The sequence below is a fragment of the Lithobates pipiens genome, unplaced genomic scaffold, assembly GCF_037356315.1.
Source record: "Lithobates pipiens isolate NorthernLeopardFrog02 unplaced genomic scaffold, aLitPip1_a1.2 Scaffold_27, whole genome shotgun sequence".
Lineage (NCBI taxonomy): Eukaryota > Metazoa > Chordata > Amphibia > Anura > Ranidae > Lithobates > Lithobates pipiens.
Genome location: NW_027507788.1, coordinates 41749181 through 41766144, shown reverse-complemented (window position 1 = coordinate 41766144; position 16964 = coordinate 41749181). Strand labels below are relative to the sequence as shown.

Genomic DNA, 16964 nt, shown 5'->3' with positions numbered 1-16964 from the left:
TGAGAACTCTACACAAGGAGTTCAAGAGGAGCTGCACCTTTAAAAAAAAAAAAAAAAAAAAAAATTAAAAGCCAGCAGCATTGATTAACTTCAGGCAACTTACATTGACTTTTATTACAGAAGTCTTTTGCAAGTCACGTTGAACATATAATCAGCCTTTTTATCAGCACAGTCCACCAATGCAGATTAACCACTTGAAAACCGGGCATTTATACACCTTTCTGCCCAGACGAATTTTGAGCTTTCAGCGCTGTTACACTTTGAATGACAATTGCGCGGTCATGCTACATTGTACCCAAAATAAATTTTTATCATTTTGTTCCCACAAATAGAGCTTTCTTTTGGTGGTATTTGATTGCCTCTGGGATTTTTATTTTCTGATAAAAAAACATGTTTTTTTTTTTGTTTTTGTTTCAGTTACAAAACTTTGTAAATACGTTTTTCTCCTTCACTGATGGGCACTGACGAGGCTGCAGTGACGGGCACCGATAGGCGGCACTGATTGGTGGCACTATGCGACACACACTGATAGGTGGCACGGATTGGCACGGATGGGCACTGGTAGGTGGCACAGATGGGCATGGATAGGCAGCACAGATGGGCATGCATAGGCAGCATTGATAGTTGGCACGGATGGGCACTGGTAGGCGGCACGGATGGGCACTGGTAGGCGGCACGGATGGGCACTGGTAGGCGGCACGGATGGGCACTGGTAGGCGGCACGGATAGGCAGCATTGTAGGGATGGATGCCAGTCAGTGCCAAACAATAATGGAATACAATCAATGATGCCCATTGTGAGCACTGATTGGCATCCATTATGGGCACTGACTGGCATCCGTGGTGGTCTAGGGGGGCATACCTGGTGCTGGGCATCCTTGGTGATATGGTGGCGTACCTGGTGGTCCAGTGTGGGCATCCTCGGGGGGGCTGTGCTGATAATCGATCAGCACAGACCCCCCCCCCTGTCAGAAGAGCAGCCGATCATCTCTCCTCTACTCGCGTCTAACAGACACGAGTGAGGAAAAGCCGATCACCGGCTCTTCCTATTTACACTGTGATCAGCCGTGATTGGACACAGCTGATCACGTGGTAAAGAGTCTCCATCAGAGACTCTTTACCGAGATTGTAGTTGCGGTGTGTCAAAATGACACAGCGCAACAACGATCGGCGCGATGCACGCCCCCCGGGGCGGCTTAATATCCTGATCACGTCATATGATGTCCGGTCAGGATATTAAAACCACTTTGCCACCGTCATTTTGCTATATGGCGGGCGGCAAGTGGTTAATTAAAAAATGCCACATATCGGCTGATATGTCGGTCGACCTCTAATTATGGCCAGACCTTCTCGCATAAGGTCCAGTATTCCATCCTACCTTAGACGAAAAAATTTAACAGGCTTGACTGTTGAAACCCACTTTATAAAAGATTGTGGGTGATCTCCTTCAATGGTGTCTACTTTGATTAATGCCAGGAAGGCAGCTTCCAGAATCGTTTACTCTAGAGTCTGGAAGGCATATGTTTCTTGGTGTGGATCCAGGGGTTGGCACCCCAGGAAGTATATCATAGGTAGGATCCTTGATTTCCTGCAAATAGGATTAGAAATGAAGCTGGCCTTGAGTACTATCAAGGGCCAGATCTTGGCCTTGTCAGTATTTTTTTTACAATAGCCTCTTGCTTACCACTCTCTTGCGTAGTATTATTCAGGGGGTAGCACGGATTAATCCCCCTATCAAGGCACCTCTAAATCCTTGGTATTACATTTTTGGTCTTATCAGCTGTGCAGAATGATTGATTTTTTTTTTTTTTTGGTTGCCATTTCTTCTGCCAAAAGAGTATCAGAACTAGCGGCTCTGTCTTGTAAAGATCCATATTTGATTATGCATAAGGATAAGGTGGTTTGCGTCCTCATCCTGAATTCCTACAAGAGGTGGTGACAGGGCTTATTTTTTATTATTTTTTTTTTCAGTTAAATCAGGATATTGTTCTTCCTTCTCCCCAGAGCCTCAATCTAGGGAAGAGAAGGCACTACATTCCCTCGATGTAGTAAAAGCAATCGGAGTACATTTAAAGGCAACCGCTCAGGTTCGCAAAACAGATGTTTTGTTTGTACTGCCAGAGGGTCCAAATTGTGGACAGGCAGCGTCAAAATCTACTATTTTTCCAAATGGATTTGTCAAGTGATCAAGCTTCGGTTTAAAGAAGAAAATTCTTCCTTCTCATGTTATAGCACACTCAACCAGGGCGATTAGTGCCTTTTTGGTCAGTGCATCATCAGGCCTCTATGGCTCAGATCTTTATCAGATTTTTTTTTCAAATCGATTTTTAAAGGTCATGAGGATATTGCCTTTGGGCGCAGTATACTGCAGGATGCGGTATGAGTCCTCTGGCCTCCTCTTTTTTGTTGTGTCTCCCTCCCTTCAGTTGCCATTGCTATGGGACATCCCATATAGTAAGTACTATGGCTCTGTGTCCCCTGATGTAAGATAAGAAAACAGGATTTTTATAACAGCTTACCTGTAAAATCCTTTTCTTTGATGTACATCAGGGGACACAGAGGTCCCTCCCTTCTTGGTATACACTTGTATTGCTTGGCAACAAAACGGAGGACTCCCAGGAGTGGGAGGGGTTATATAGGGAGTACACTTCTTGCCTTAGGGTGTGCCAGTGTCCATCACCTATCAGTGGCCCTATAACCCACATAGTACTATGGCTCTGTGTCCCCTGATGTACATCAAAGAAAAGGATTTTACAGTTAAGCCGTTATAAAAATCCTGTTTTTTTAATTGTTTCAATTTTTTTATTTTCTCTGAAATTTCTGTCCAAGACCTAACTGCTTGCTGCCCTGGGATATCTGGGGTGTGTACTTTGGAGACTGTACCTGGACCCCAATATGTGGTGCCAGACTGTTTTTCATGCACTGAATTCTGTGTTAGGCGCTTATAGGGCAACGTGTAGTTAGCCATAGGGTGCTATAAAGGTCAGGGTCGCTGCGCATTTTTTTACCAGTCCCTGAAGACCAGTTCAGGGGTATACACACTGTGAAAGTTGAAGATGGGACCTCTAGTCTCTGCATTGTGGCAAAGATAAGACAGAATTTCTCTGTATTTTAAAACAATTTCCTGGCCTTTAACATCATGATCTGCAGTGCATAGCACATTATGCAGTTTTATAGGCAGAGCATATTTTTTTTTTTTTCCCTGACGATTCTTGGTGCGAGCAATGATGAATCTGGTGTGTGGTGTTTTTTTTTTTTTTTTTGCCTCCTATCTAGACTTAATCTCAGGAGGATGTGGTAACCGAATAAGACCTTTCCGATGGCTCATTCTTGCCTGATTGTACCAGCAGATTGCACACAGCGCATTGCTACATTCTGCCATCTGCTACAGATACATTCATGGGATATAGCGGCACCTTTTATGCACATAGCGCATTGCTACCTTCTTTCTGCCATCTTCTACAGAGACATAGCCACAGCCATGGGATATAGCGGCATCCTATCTCTACGCATGCAAAACCCTATTAATTTTACACTCTAAGCATGAGTACCCCATTTGGCAATAGCAGATCACAGGTGCAAAGGGGCTTAGACGAGGGACCAAAGGGCATGCATTTAGCTGATGATGAGTCTGAACATAGCTGTTATATTCTGGAGCTGCACCCCTTCTCTGACTGTAGCTGCCTTTCAGGCATGCACCATGTGTCCTGCCTAACAACAAACGCAGGTTTCTCTCCTAATATGTCTGAATTCTGTGGAAAACTTTCAACATATCTACCCCCCCCCCCCCCCCCCCAACCAACCAATGAAAGACTATTATAAAATGTCCCCAGTTTAGAAAGTTCAGGGTAGGACAATAAGTCTTCCATCAGACTCCGTAAGCTCTATAGCCAATACTCCAAACTGCATCCAGACAGCATGCTGGAATAGCAGGTATTTAAAAAAGAAACAGATGTCAATACCATACTCCCCCCTTAAAATTTCAAAGTTAACAAAATCATTCCCTCATACAACTTGGCAAAGGTGGGTGACTTTAAAATAAAACCACCAGTTTGAATTTGGGTGACCATAGAGCTCAGGGAGGTTCCATAAGGGAGTATGTGGTGATGATCCCAGGTCCGACGTTGCAAGTATATTACCCCCTTCTTTCCACGCTAAGAAACCCACATCTCTAGGTGAATATCGAGACCACCTGGATCTTAATGCTTTATGCAACTCATCTTTGAGAGGTGACCTGGATGAAAAAGGCTGATAGGAGAGCTGTTGAGGGGGAAAATTTGGACACGCAAGGCCTCCTAATGATTTAGTCGCCTGCAGAGATTATTTTGCAATCCGGGGCTGGGTATTATTCCATAGGAAAGGGGAAAGGGTAGATTCAATGGTCAAAAAAAGCTTTTCTGGGAGAAAAACAGGGGCTACTCTAAAGCAGTATAAAAACGTTGGTAAGAAAATCATTTTTAAAAATACTGATCCGGCCTATGAGGTTCAGGGGGAGTGATGACCATATACAAAGCTTCTCTATCATCTGTTTAATGATTGGAGTGATATTAAGATCTTCATAGTTTAAGATCTCATTGTGGTTATGAATACCCAAGTATTTGAAGGCGTGGGCGATTTGCAAACCAGAGCCCCGTAAATAATCAGAAGGAAGGGCCAATAGGGAAAGCTATAGATTTTTTTTTTTTTTTTTTTCCCGGCCGACCCTCAGATCAGATCCCTCGCCAAACTCCCCCACCACCTGCATCAGTTTTAAATGAAGTCTCTCTGCCATCAAGGTATACAAGGGCATTGTCCGCATACAGAGAAATCTTCTCTGCCAGTGGACCATAGCAGATACCCCTAATCTCGGACATCTGATGCACCTCCAGAGCAAGGGGCTCCATGGCGAGAGCAAACAAGTGGACAGAGGGGGCATACCTGCCTAGTACCTCTTCTCAGCGAAAATGGCAAGGCGACATCTTAATTGGTACGGACTCTAGCCTTTGGATCTACATATAGTAGACTGGCCCATTTCACATATTGTGGACCAAAGCCCATTTATGGCAGTTTGCCATAAAAATGACCACCTAACTATGTCAAAGGCTTTCAAGACATCCAGAGAGAGCACAAGACCACTGTGTTAATCTATCGACTCCTTGTGAATATGTAGGTATAGTCTCCGGATATTATCAAAGGCGTTTAGGACAGGCGTAAACCCCGATTGATCGGGAGATATGAGTGATATTATAACTTTCTGTAGGCTGAGGGCTAATATTTTTGCAAGTATTTTTGCATCAGTATTTAAGGGGGAGATGGGACTGTAAGACCCACACAGTTAGTTATTTTGTACTTGCTGGGCTTGGGTATAACCATAATGAGGGCATAATTCGTTGAATCAGGGAGTGATCCCTGATCCAAGGATGCACAGAAGGCAGCAAGAAGTTTAGGGGCAAGTGTGTCCAGTATATGCCTGATACAACTCAGAGGGGAGGCCGTCCAGACCAGGAGTTTTGGAGGAGGGTAAGGAGCGAATGGCATTCTCCACTTCCTCTACCATTAGGGGCTGATCTAGAAGATCTCCCTGAGAGTCACTAAGTATGGGGAAATCTACAGAGTAAAAAAAATCCCATAAAGGTGGTCTCTGGTGGGATCTCTTGATCATCATAAAGTCTGTGATAGTAGGACACAAACTCTTGATTGATGGTTAAAGGGATCAGAGGCAGGGGGCATGTTCGGATGTGAGAGGCGGAGAATGTGTCTGAGAGGAGCTCTGGGGGTATTGATTAGGGATATTGCTCAGAGGGAATTATCTTTTGGCTTCTCTACTAGGTATGAAACCAGTCTGATCCATTGAGACCCAGTTGGGTATAAGGGGAAGTAAACGATTAGCCACAATCTTAGAGTATAATTTAACATCTATATTTAGCTGGGAGATCGGCCTTTAACTACCGCATTGGGTGGGGTCTTTTCCTGGCTTGGTAATGACTGTAATGTGTGATGTGAGAGATTCAGGGAGCAGTCCTGAGGTTTGTGAAATTGAGTTGGTGTATGCGGTAAGATGAGGGAGTAGAATGTCGCTAAATGTCTTCTAGTTAAAAATGGAATACCCGTCTGGCCCGGGGGCTTTACCTGTGGGGGAGGATTTCAGAGCTGCTTGGAATTCCTCAAGGGAGTATTCTGATTCCAGTTCCCTAAGGGCTGAGATGGGTAATTTTGGTAGGTAGGCTTCTTTCACGTAGGAAAGTATGCGGTTGCGTCTCTCCCTTGGAGTCAAAGAGGGTGAGTCGTTGGTCACTTTGTATAAGTCTGCATAGTCTTCCCTGAAGGCTTTGGCTATGTGTGGAGTTGCATGTACAAGATCCCCATTAGGGAGTTTTTTATTTTGGAGATAAATGATATAGATTGCTTTGCTTTAAGGGATCTCGTCATTTGTCTGCCTGGTTTATTCTCCCACTCATACATTTTCTGTGAGAAGCGTTGGAATTTTCTTTTGTTGTCTAAATCAAGGAGGTTTTTTTTAATTCTTCACGCTTCAATGTAAGGGCCTTGAGGTGAGTGGAGTGCAAAATGAGTTTATGCTGTTTGTCAAGATCTGCTATTTGATGCAATACCTGTTCGACTTGCTGACCATGCTCCCTTTTTTCCTTGCTCCTAGTTAAATAAGCCGGCCTCTCATGGTAGCCTTGTGGGCTTCCCACAGAATAGAGGGAGAGGTCTCGGGAGATTTGTTTTCTTTGAAATATTGTTTTAAATGAGAAGACAACATGGAGACCTCTGCTTGGTTAGAAAGTAGAGAATCATTGAGTTTCCAACTATTAGAGTGGTGAGCCAAGGTGGGCATGGTCATACACTTAGACACTAGTGCATGATCTGATATAGTAGCAGTACCTATATGTGTGGACTGTAGAAGCGGGAGATGGTGGTGATCTAAAAAAATATTGTCAATACGGGAGTAAGATTGGTGTGTTCTAATGGGAGAAGTCTTTTTCTTTAGGGTGAAGAACACGCCAGACGTCAACTAGTTGAAGATCTAGGAGTCTTCTTTTAACAAAAGACAGTCGCTTAAATGAAATATTAGCACGCCCATGGGAGGTGTCCAAAATGGGGTCTAAAGGTATATCAATGTCCCCTGCAAGAATAAATATACCTTTTGGTGAATTGTGAGAATTTGGGGAAAAAAGGCAGGCTGGTTGTGGTATTTGCTAAGGTAGATGGGTATTGCCTAGAAAGCCCTTCAAAAAGAGAAAACGACCATGACTGTCCGCTAGCATGTCTAAAAGGTGAAAGGAGTACATTACTGTTGAATCCAATGGCCACACCTTTAGCATCATTAGTGTCAGACCAGGCTATAGTACCACTGAGTAATTTGGGGTGAGGTCAGTTTGACCAACGTTGAGTGGGTTAAGTGCGTGTCTTGAAGGGGGAAAAAAAGCAATGGAACAGGCAGATTTTTTCAATTCACAGGTAACTTTAATGCCGTTTTGCTGCTACATTCCAACCCCTAACATTATATAAAGTAATGGTTAGCGTGGCCAGTATGTCAAGACTTTGGCTCATACTTCCATGCATGCCAACCAGGGAAGGGAGGGTGAGTGAGGAAGAGAACAGAGAAAGATAAGGAAAAATGAATTGTGAACAAGTTTATGTAGAGAACATAGTCATCTGTTAGAACACTTCTGGGAATCCATATCATGTCACGCAGAATTCTGCAGTGATCCCTGTGGGGAGGGAAAGAGCAGCTCGGGTGCCATCCACTCTTGCCAACCCCAAAAGGAGGAGGGGGGATGTAGGGGGTGTACCGTAGGAGAAGTACATGGGAGCAATGCGCTCCACCAGCGTTCAGCTAGATATGAAAAAATTGCAGGAGATAAGCTCCAGTGAAATGGTGTAAATCACGAAGACAACAAAACCATAAGAAGTAATTTCTAATAGAATAAGTAGTATAACTTGCAGGTATACTCAACCAGTCTGAAAGGAGCCCAAAAAAGGGGGGGGGGGGGGCGCCCAATGTGATCCCATACATCTAACAGTAGGCCAGGCATAACAGAGGCTTGCAAAAATATCCTTGGCGATCGGATGCGCCCTGTGTTGTTCCGGGGCACAATGTATTAGGTCGTATCGCAGCGGGTTGGTAACCGGGTTACCTAAAAGTGTATTGAAAATGCTGCGGATCGATGGTTTGAGATGGTTATCACCAGTCGCCTCAGGCAACCCTCTAACGCGTAAATTGTTTCTGCGATTTCTGTTCTTGAGATGTTTGAGTTTATATGATGAGGCCGTTGAGCAAAGGCTAATTGTGTGACAGTCTCTTGTAGTTGTCTTATGGCTGTTGCCTGTGAGTCTGTGCTCTGTTTCCTCTACCCTGTCCAGGATATGCGCCATATCTGCTCTAACTCCAGTAATCTCCTTTTTTAATAGATTTTTCTAGGCCATGAAACATCCCAGCTAGTTCCTTTTTGAGCCCACTCACCAGTGATGACATGTCTGAGCCTGTGGAAGAACTGAGGTCGTCCTTAAGGTCTGAGCAGCAGGATGATGCGGGAGAGCTCTCCCTGATGGAGGCAGCAAGTGAGGAGGGAGATGTGCTTCGCTTTGAGGTTCTGGCCTGACTGCCATCTACTGGCAGCTAGAAATCGCTGTATGTAGCCGGGAACGGTTTGATTGGTCGCCGATCCCTTCCCAGATCTCTTGTTGATTGTGGAGCAGGATTTAGGTGTCTTTGTTGGCATGTTTGGAGCTGTAAATCTGAATGCTGGACGGAGCTTGCCCTACTCCCATCCACTTAGCGCCATACGTAGGTTGTTGTTATAGCAGCTATGCAGGATTCTGAGAGAGCAGCCGGAGATCCAGGCTTATGCAAGCTACTTTCTTTGCAATGATTAGGTCGGGCGCTGTGATATTTGCTATAGTCAATTATCGCCTGCAGAGGGTGAATAGCAGGGCCTAAGGTGCTCCAGGGCCTGTAGGGAAGGAAGGGAAGCAGCGCTCCGAGGGGGTAACACGCTGGGCAAAAATAAGGTGTATCTGGAGCAGTAAGATGGCCGCCTAGCTCCGTGGGTAGGCCGCAGCCGTGGACATTCCAAGCAATAGCACCCGCCCAAGCAGGCCCCAGATCCGCCTATTGGTTCCACTTCCAGAGTCAACAGTGTTGGAGGTAGCGATAGCAGTAGTCAAATGAGGAGGGACAGAGTTTATCTTGTGTCTCCCTTCTCTCCAGGCACTCACCGGGATGGATGGTTGCAGAGGCCTGTAAAGATGGCGCCTGTTCGCCGCTCACCGCGGCCGGCCGAGGAAGCCACAGGCAGATCAGTCCACTTGTTGTTGTGGCGCTCCGTGTCCGCTGGATGCCAGGGCTGCCGATCGGGCCTGGTGGAGCAGCTGCCCGATCTCCGGAGCTCTGCAGAGCGGCGCGGGAGTGTCCCAGGTTCTTATAGGCCACAAGATGGCGCCGGGAAGCCGCGCTGCAGGCCCAAATCAGTTGACACCCGGTTCAAAAAGGGACTTTTAGAGCGATTTGTGTCCGAGGATGGCACTAGATTAGCCCGGGTTGCGAGGAGCTCAGTCTCCACGTCTTTTCTTGTTTGCGTGCTGACACGCCCCTTCAGCTGTAGGTAGTTATGGGAGACCCACTGTTTTTTTTAAGGCTAAAACTTTATTTTTTTATTTTTTTACTTTTTCTATAATAAATATCCCAATTTTATTTTTAAACTATTTTTTTTTTTTTCTTCAATTTTAGGCCGATATGTATTCTAATACATGCTTTTGGTAATAAAAATCCCAATAAGCATATATTGATTGGTTTGCACAAAAGTTATAGGGGATGGATTTATGGCGGCGTTGTTGTTGTTTATTTTTTTACTAGTTATGGTGGAGATCTGTTATTGTTGTTTTTTTTTTTTGTTTTTTGTTTTTTTTTATCGTGACTGTGACATTGCTGCGGACATATATCAGACACTTTTTGGGGACTATTCACATTTATACAGCAATCGGTGCTATAAAAAATGCACTGGCAGGGAAGGGGTTAACACTAGGGCAATCAAGGTGTTAAATGATTCTAACTGTAGGGGGAGGAGACTCACAAAGGGAGGAGACTGATCGGTGTTCCTCTGTAGTGGGAACACATGATCGGTCTTCTCTCCCCTGACAGGACATGGATCAGGAGTGGCACTAAAGGCCCATTGCCAAAAGCCAGGTCTATCCTGGCCAAGGATTGGTGGGCTGTCGATTTTATGGGAGAGAAATGTCTATCTGCTGGATGGTTACAACGCCATAACTCTAACTGACCTGCTACACCAGCCCAGCTGACTAGCTCTGGTGCACCCGATTTATTCGGATTGGAGGAATCCAGTGCCTCATCTAGTAGAGAATTGAAGTCTCCTATCGAAACAATGGGAAGATGAGCATACTGGGCCAAATGAACAAGTATATCTTACAATATTTGGATATGAAAAGGAGGCGGCATATATACAGTATGTTTACCAACAGTATTTTACGATGACAAACATCAAACACCACTGCCACCTGGTGGATTGTACATGAGATAGCCTTGCTAATTAGAATAGACACACCTCTAGCAAATGTGAGTGGAGGGCTCTCTGAATCCATGGCTGCCGTAGAGCTAAAACTTTGTTGCCATCCAAGTGTGTCTCCTGTAGTAGAACGACCTGTTTTAGGTATTGGAATATCGAGGCTCTTTTGTACTTGTTGTTCAGGCCTCTAACGTTCCAAGACAAGTCATGACCCTTACAATAAGATAATATATTGCAGCAAAATGATATTAACCCGTCCACATTCATGTATGTGTCAGAAGAAAGGGCATAACAATCCCATAGGGAATTTGTGTAAAAACATTAAGACCTATTGGAGAGCTGTGAAAATTAAAACTCCCAAAACCAACCAAACTTGCGGTGATGTCCAACCACATGAATCGAAAGTTTGGCAGTTCCAGCTATTCTGCAGTTCCCGAGAACGCTCCGTACAACAGGAGCAAGAGGTATAAAAAAAAAAAAAAAGTGCAATCAAATGAAAAACATAGTTGGCTCCCTCCAGTGCTATGTTAAGACCTGATCCCAGAATTAAGAAGAGTGCAATCAGTAATATGTGAGCAGAGAGGAGTGGAGTACTTATATTATGACTAAGCAAGGGCATCTGGGGTCTTATAAACAGCAGCATTCAGCCTGGCCCAGACCAGCAAAAACTTAGCATGTGATCAGGTAGCACGTTTAAGCTGTTCATCCATGCAGTAATTTACCTAGTCATTAGGCTATCAGACAAATGCACTGCCTCTCTGTATCAGATGAGTCTATTTGGGTAGAGTAAAACCAACAGAACCCCCCCATGGTCCTAAAGCAGAACAAAAGAGTGGAAGCTAGAAAAAGTTTAGCTATACCCGAGAGCCGGCTCCATCTAGTGGCTTGGCGAGGTACACTCCCAGAGTAAGAACATTACAGTCAGCAACATATAGACAGAAGGAAATTGAGCAGGTTTGTCACATCACCTTAGGTGCAACAGTGAGCATAGGCATACTGGCATTCAGACCAAAGAATAGAAGAGAAAATTAGGTGCATTGTACTTTCTTGGGTAGAGCATGCCTTATTGGATCTCCTTTTCTCTCAGCCGTTTGTACGGTGCCACGGTGGTAATTTTATCCAGGTCATGCCTGATTAAAGTGCATTCTGAGGAGAGGTGATCAATCCGCCCAACGAGCTCAGCCTTGCTGATGTTTAGGGCCTCCAGGATGGGTCTGGTGATCGCCGTATGGTCCGCAGGTAGCCCTGGAGTGTCCAAGGACTCAGTTCCAGCACAAAGCTCCCCCACATCCTCTGCCAGATCCATCTTTGTGGTGTTCAGTGTGGCGCGCTTGTCCGTGTGCTGTGAAGACAAGTTGGCGGAGTCACTCCCCATATCTCTCATGGAGCGGGTCAGCCATTGCCTCTTCTTCACCGTCCGGGCCCTTTTAGCTGCTGATGAGGGCATCTACAGGGCAGGCACAGCTTCCACTGCCAGATATTTAAGTAAGACCGGGTAAAATTGCTCCTGTATGCCGGATAGTTGCAGGATAAGCAAAGCTCCAGATAAATGCTTGCTGCCTCAATCACATCCGGCCAAGCCACTGTAGTAACCCTTCAAATAGTAAGGACGAAAAGCTTAGTCTGCTGGATGTAAGGAGATGTTTGCTAACTGACTAAAGCTGGATGCACACTATGCAATTTTCTTTAGATATTTTTTTTTTTTTCCAAAACCATATATTAGGAGGTCAAACCTAAACACTTTGCAATTTGTATGCAATCAGGCAGGCCCTTGCATTACATAGTTGAAGGTAAATCTAAAGGAAATAGGACAACAAAAGTTGTAAAGTCTGTATCCAGGTTTAGAGACTACCAAAGATTTCATGGCATTAGAAGCCTTATTTGTGCTGTAGCCAGGTAAACGCTATGGAACAGGCGCCTCCATGGGGTCTAAATGCTCACTCCACCAGGGCATCAGGGGCTTTGTGGGCAAAAAGAGCTGGTGCCACCCCGGAGCTTGGTCGTGTTTCTCAACATCTGTCCATCTACTGCCTGGACCTGTTATCCAGCCAAGATTATGCTTTTGGGAGTAAGGTCCTCAAGACAGTTGACAATCAACCTGACATCCATTACCCCACAGGGGTAAATGGAGGCTCTGATCAGGTCCACCTGAAAAACTGACAGGCGGACCTGATCAGAAAGCCCATGTGAAAGGGGCCTTACCGGTAATGTGTTTCTGCCCTGTAGTTTCATTTTGTGGCTTTGCTTTGTGTGTGTGTGTCATGTTTTTTCAGTGCCGCTCTTGGATGAAACCATGTTCCTGAGGGACTGCCTTTAACATTTGGGGGACATTGTGTTTTTATTCTGTTGGAATGAGCTCCCATCTCTCAAGGTCTGTCCTGCAAGCTTACTGGAAATAGTTACAGGTAAGTCTAAAGCCCCATACACACTATCAGATTTTCTGCTGATTTTTGTCTTCAGATTTACCAAAACCATGTAGTGCAAAGGCCTGCCTAATTGCATACAAATTGAAACTCCTAAGGTTTGACCTCATATTATTATATTGTTTTGGTAAATCTGAAGGAAAAATCTACAGAAAATCTGATAGTGTGTATGGGGCTTTACTCTGGTTTTCCTGCCTGTCGGCCCTCAGAGGACATCCTGCTTCCCATTTCACTATTGCCAGGTAGACGAGGAAACTTTATCTCCACAATGGACACAGAGCCCATTCCGTCAGGGCTGTTGGTGCCTCTTTGGACTTTTCAGCATCAAGCATCTGCTTTTCAGTATTCAAGGCTGCCACTAGGTGGATATTCAGGCCTTTGCTTATGCAAGCTTTGTCTGCATAGTGCTTCAAGCTGTTGGGGTGTTTTTTGTTCAGTTTTTTTAACCCTTGTTTTCTTCTCGGCAGTTCTTCTTACTCTGTTGTCCACCCCCAGTTTGCTTTTGTACGCTGCATGGTCTGTGAATACAAGTAATTTTTCCTATTCTAATTAAGATAATAGGAATTTTGACTTGCCTGTAAATTCCTTATGTTGGAGTCTCAAGGAATGGGTAGGGTTATATGGAGGTTCTCCAGGGGTTGCCCTAGTAAGTTTGTCCAAGGTAAAGAATTTTAAAATAAAGTCAATGCAGAGTGCTACATCATAGCTGGCCTCAGACTGAATATCCTACTTTTTTCAGGATTTACAGAAACTAGACTGCAGATATGGAACATTTTTATGGTAGCAGTTTAAGATGAATAAACTAAATGTTTTTTTTTATGAATTGGCCTTTTAGCCATATTTGTGTAAACCATTTTAGTAGTTTAATGAGAATACACATTGACTGCCCATACCCTTTAAAGTTTACAAATCTGGTTCGCTAGACCTAAAGGCCTGTATCTCCAGAGCAACAAGGTAAAGTAAACATGTACGGCACCTGCCATGTTGATATTGGTATCTATAACAGCCAGCATTAGTCTGATTCTTTGAGGATAGGAAACTTCCAAACTTCAGGCTTAAAAAGAGAACCCTTGTATATTATAAAAAAAGTGGTCAATCCTTTTTAAAGCTGGGAACACTGTGTAAGCAAATTGGATCAAAGATTGGTCGCGTATCTGATCGATAGTATAGCACTTTCAACAGGCAATTCCGACTGTAGGGATGAAAATAACCAAAGGTGCAAGTTAGAAAATTTTTATCGTACATAAACACCACGTCCAATTTTCACTGTGTATACAATAATCATACGAAAGTAATCAAATGGAGAACAGGGATGATCAGAAGCAGAGAATGACCTGGAAGAAGATGCCAACAAACCTAGAAATCATACACAAGAACATTTGTCAATTTTAAGAATTTTCAGAATAGTTAATGCCATTTCTCATCGTGTATACCCCACTTAAGAGTGCAATACCCTGGTCTGATTGGGTCAGCTGCTGTAAGCCCTTGGAGCAGAGAAGCCCAACCGCTGGCCCGCGGCGCTCTCCGCTGGCCCGCCATGTCTTGCTCTGAGATGGTGGGTCAGCAAGTCCAGATCCCGTCACCTCCGAGCATTAGTGCAAACAACGGAGCCGCCGCTAGGGGAAGCAGAGTCTATGCTTTCTGTAGAATGCCACCTCCTTCACAGGTGGAGTGATACCAAATGTGCTCAGCCTGTGACAGGAAGCATTGGTTCTGCTCTCTACTGCAGCTGCATGCTTCTGTCACAATTATGCTCGGGGATGGCGGGTCAGGACACAGGAACCCGCGTTCTGGGACAGCAGCCTCCGGTGTCATTACCATCCAAGTAGTACCAGTCATCAGTACCAGTACCCACCATCCGTATCAGCCAGCAGTATAAACCAGCAGTACCAGTACCAGTCATCAGTACCCGCCAGCAGTACCCATCATCCGTAGCAGTCATCAGTACCCGCGAGCAGTACCAGCACCTGTCGGCTGTACCCGCAAACAGTACCAGCACCTGTCGGCTGTACTCACCAGCAGTAAGCAGCCTTAGGCCCCTTTCACATAATCGGTCCGATCGGGTCTGCCTGTCTGTTTTTTAGGTGGACTCAATCTGACTCTGCATTCACCTCCTATAGAGCGGCAGATGTAAATGGACTCGTGTCCGTTTGCACCCGCCTATCTGCATTCCGATCTCCTTTAAAAAACAAAACAAAACAAAAAAACAGAAGGGGAGCTGTCTCCTTCTGTCTGGGCAGATCGGAGGGCCCTTAGGGTAGAGTGGGTTGCATCCGTGTCTGCTCTACATATGCAGAGTGGACATGATCTGACACCCCCCCCCCCCCTTTACGCTCATTGTGGCCTGCGACCGGTTACCAGGTCGATTAAGTGGCCCTCGCTCCTCGGAAGGTTGGGCACCCCTGCCTTAGAGGAAGTAAACTCCAGTGCACAAATCATTTGCAATTATAAGGCAACCAATTTTATACATTGCATGCTGATTTATTCACCTACCCTGCCTATTGCTGCTTTTTTCCAGTGCAGTTTAGTTTCTATGTATCCTAGCTGTAGGCTGCTCTATTTTAGCTCCTGTCTGCTTCCTGCCCTCAGCATACTTCTGCCTTTCCTCTGCGTCTTGTGCATGTGCAGTGGACCTGCTTGCTCCGTTGACACTGAGTGCCTATGTTACACCCCCTGTGATGTGCAAGTCACATGGGGTGTATCAGGAAAATCTTAATGCGTCAGTAATCTTGCGAGATTACCTGCTGATAAGGCAGGCAAGGCACAAGAGGAATAGACTGACAGCCCACAAAGCATGCTGTAAATGAAGGCAAAAATGCGCATGCGCCGGTGACGTCATTGAAGTAAACATCAGTGATGTTCTTCTAAAGGACGCGCATTGGAGCAATATTAAGGGCATGCACATGTAAATTACTCTAGGCTGCTTTGCATGGGGGAAGAGTATTGAATTAGAGTTTACAGGAGGCAGTACGTCAGACCTGCTTCCTGATTGGCCAAAGCGCCAGGCCACCCTATTGGATGCCTGACGCTTCGGAAGAGGAGCGAGGGGGCCCACGCTGGAGCCACCGCTTTGAGAGGACAGTGCCGCGGTAAATGCCCTCGGCTCTGTCAGGTGGCTGCGTTTGGTGGGCACAGTGAGGTTGCAATTGGTGGGGGGGGGCAGTATTTTTTCAGTTTGTTTGCGGCGGGCCCCCCCCCCCCCAAATGTTTTGAGCACCAGCCGCCATTGGTTGTAACAATACCCAAGTGTAAACTTCTCAACCATATATATATTGAGAGGAGGAGGTGAGCTTTCTCTTCCCATATCTCACCAGGCACCAGGGAGAATTGACTAAAACTGGAACAGCTGTACAAAGTAACCAATTCACTTCTAACTTCAGCTCGTTCAGTTAAACCTTGAAAATGTTAACTAGAAGGGGGATAAATGGCGGAGTCCCAAAAGAGCCTGAATAGTCCATGCAATATCGCTGGAATGTAGTTCAGAGTGGCCGCTTCAATATCTGTGTAGCTGGTACGAAGTAAATACAGGCTTTGTCAATGATAAATTAAGATGCCCTGAATGAAAATAATATCTGCACATATTCAAACAACAAAATTTCAGAAATCACACAGTATCCCTGAACCCAGCGCTAAATGGATTGTATGTATAATGTTCTTGCAGCAGCCGTTATCCCAAAAAATATAAAACTTATCACATCTACTCTGCCTGATTAATGAACCAAACAGTAACAGCGCTCACACTAACAAAATTGTAAATTCATATAGCGTTTCACCAAAAAAAAGCAAAGAAATCGCACACCAGTATAAAATCGCTTGATCACACAAGGGATGATTACTGCTATATAGACTCATGTAAATTGACCATTCAGGCAGAGTAGATGTAATATCTGCACATAAAAAGCTATAAGTGTGCGCATCCGGGACATCTCTGAAAAATTATGGCTTGCCTCCTATGGCCAGCAGTAGAGATGTGAAGTGGGCCAATCTTGGTAGATTGCTAATAGGATCATCTTGCTTCAGATATTGCTGGCTGT

The 16964-nt window shown here is 45.0% G+C and overlaps 1 protein-coding gene across 1 annotated transcript in view; it reads left to right on the top strand.

Moving 5' to 3' along the window:
- The window catches only part of PI4K2B (phosphatidylinositol 4-kinase type 2 beta), a 146857-nt gene that overhangs the window by 54419 nt on the left and 75474 nt on the right, over nt 1-16964 (top strand). The gene's annotated exons all lie outside the window — the stretch shown is intronic.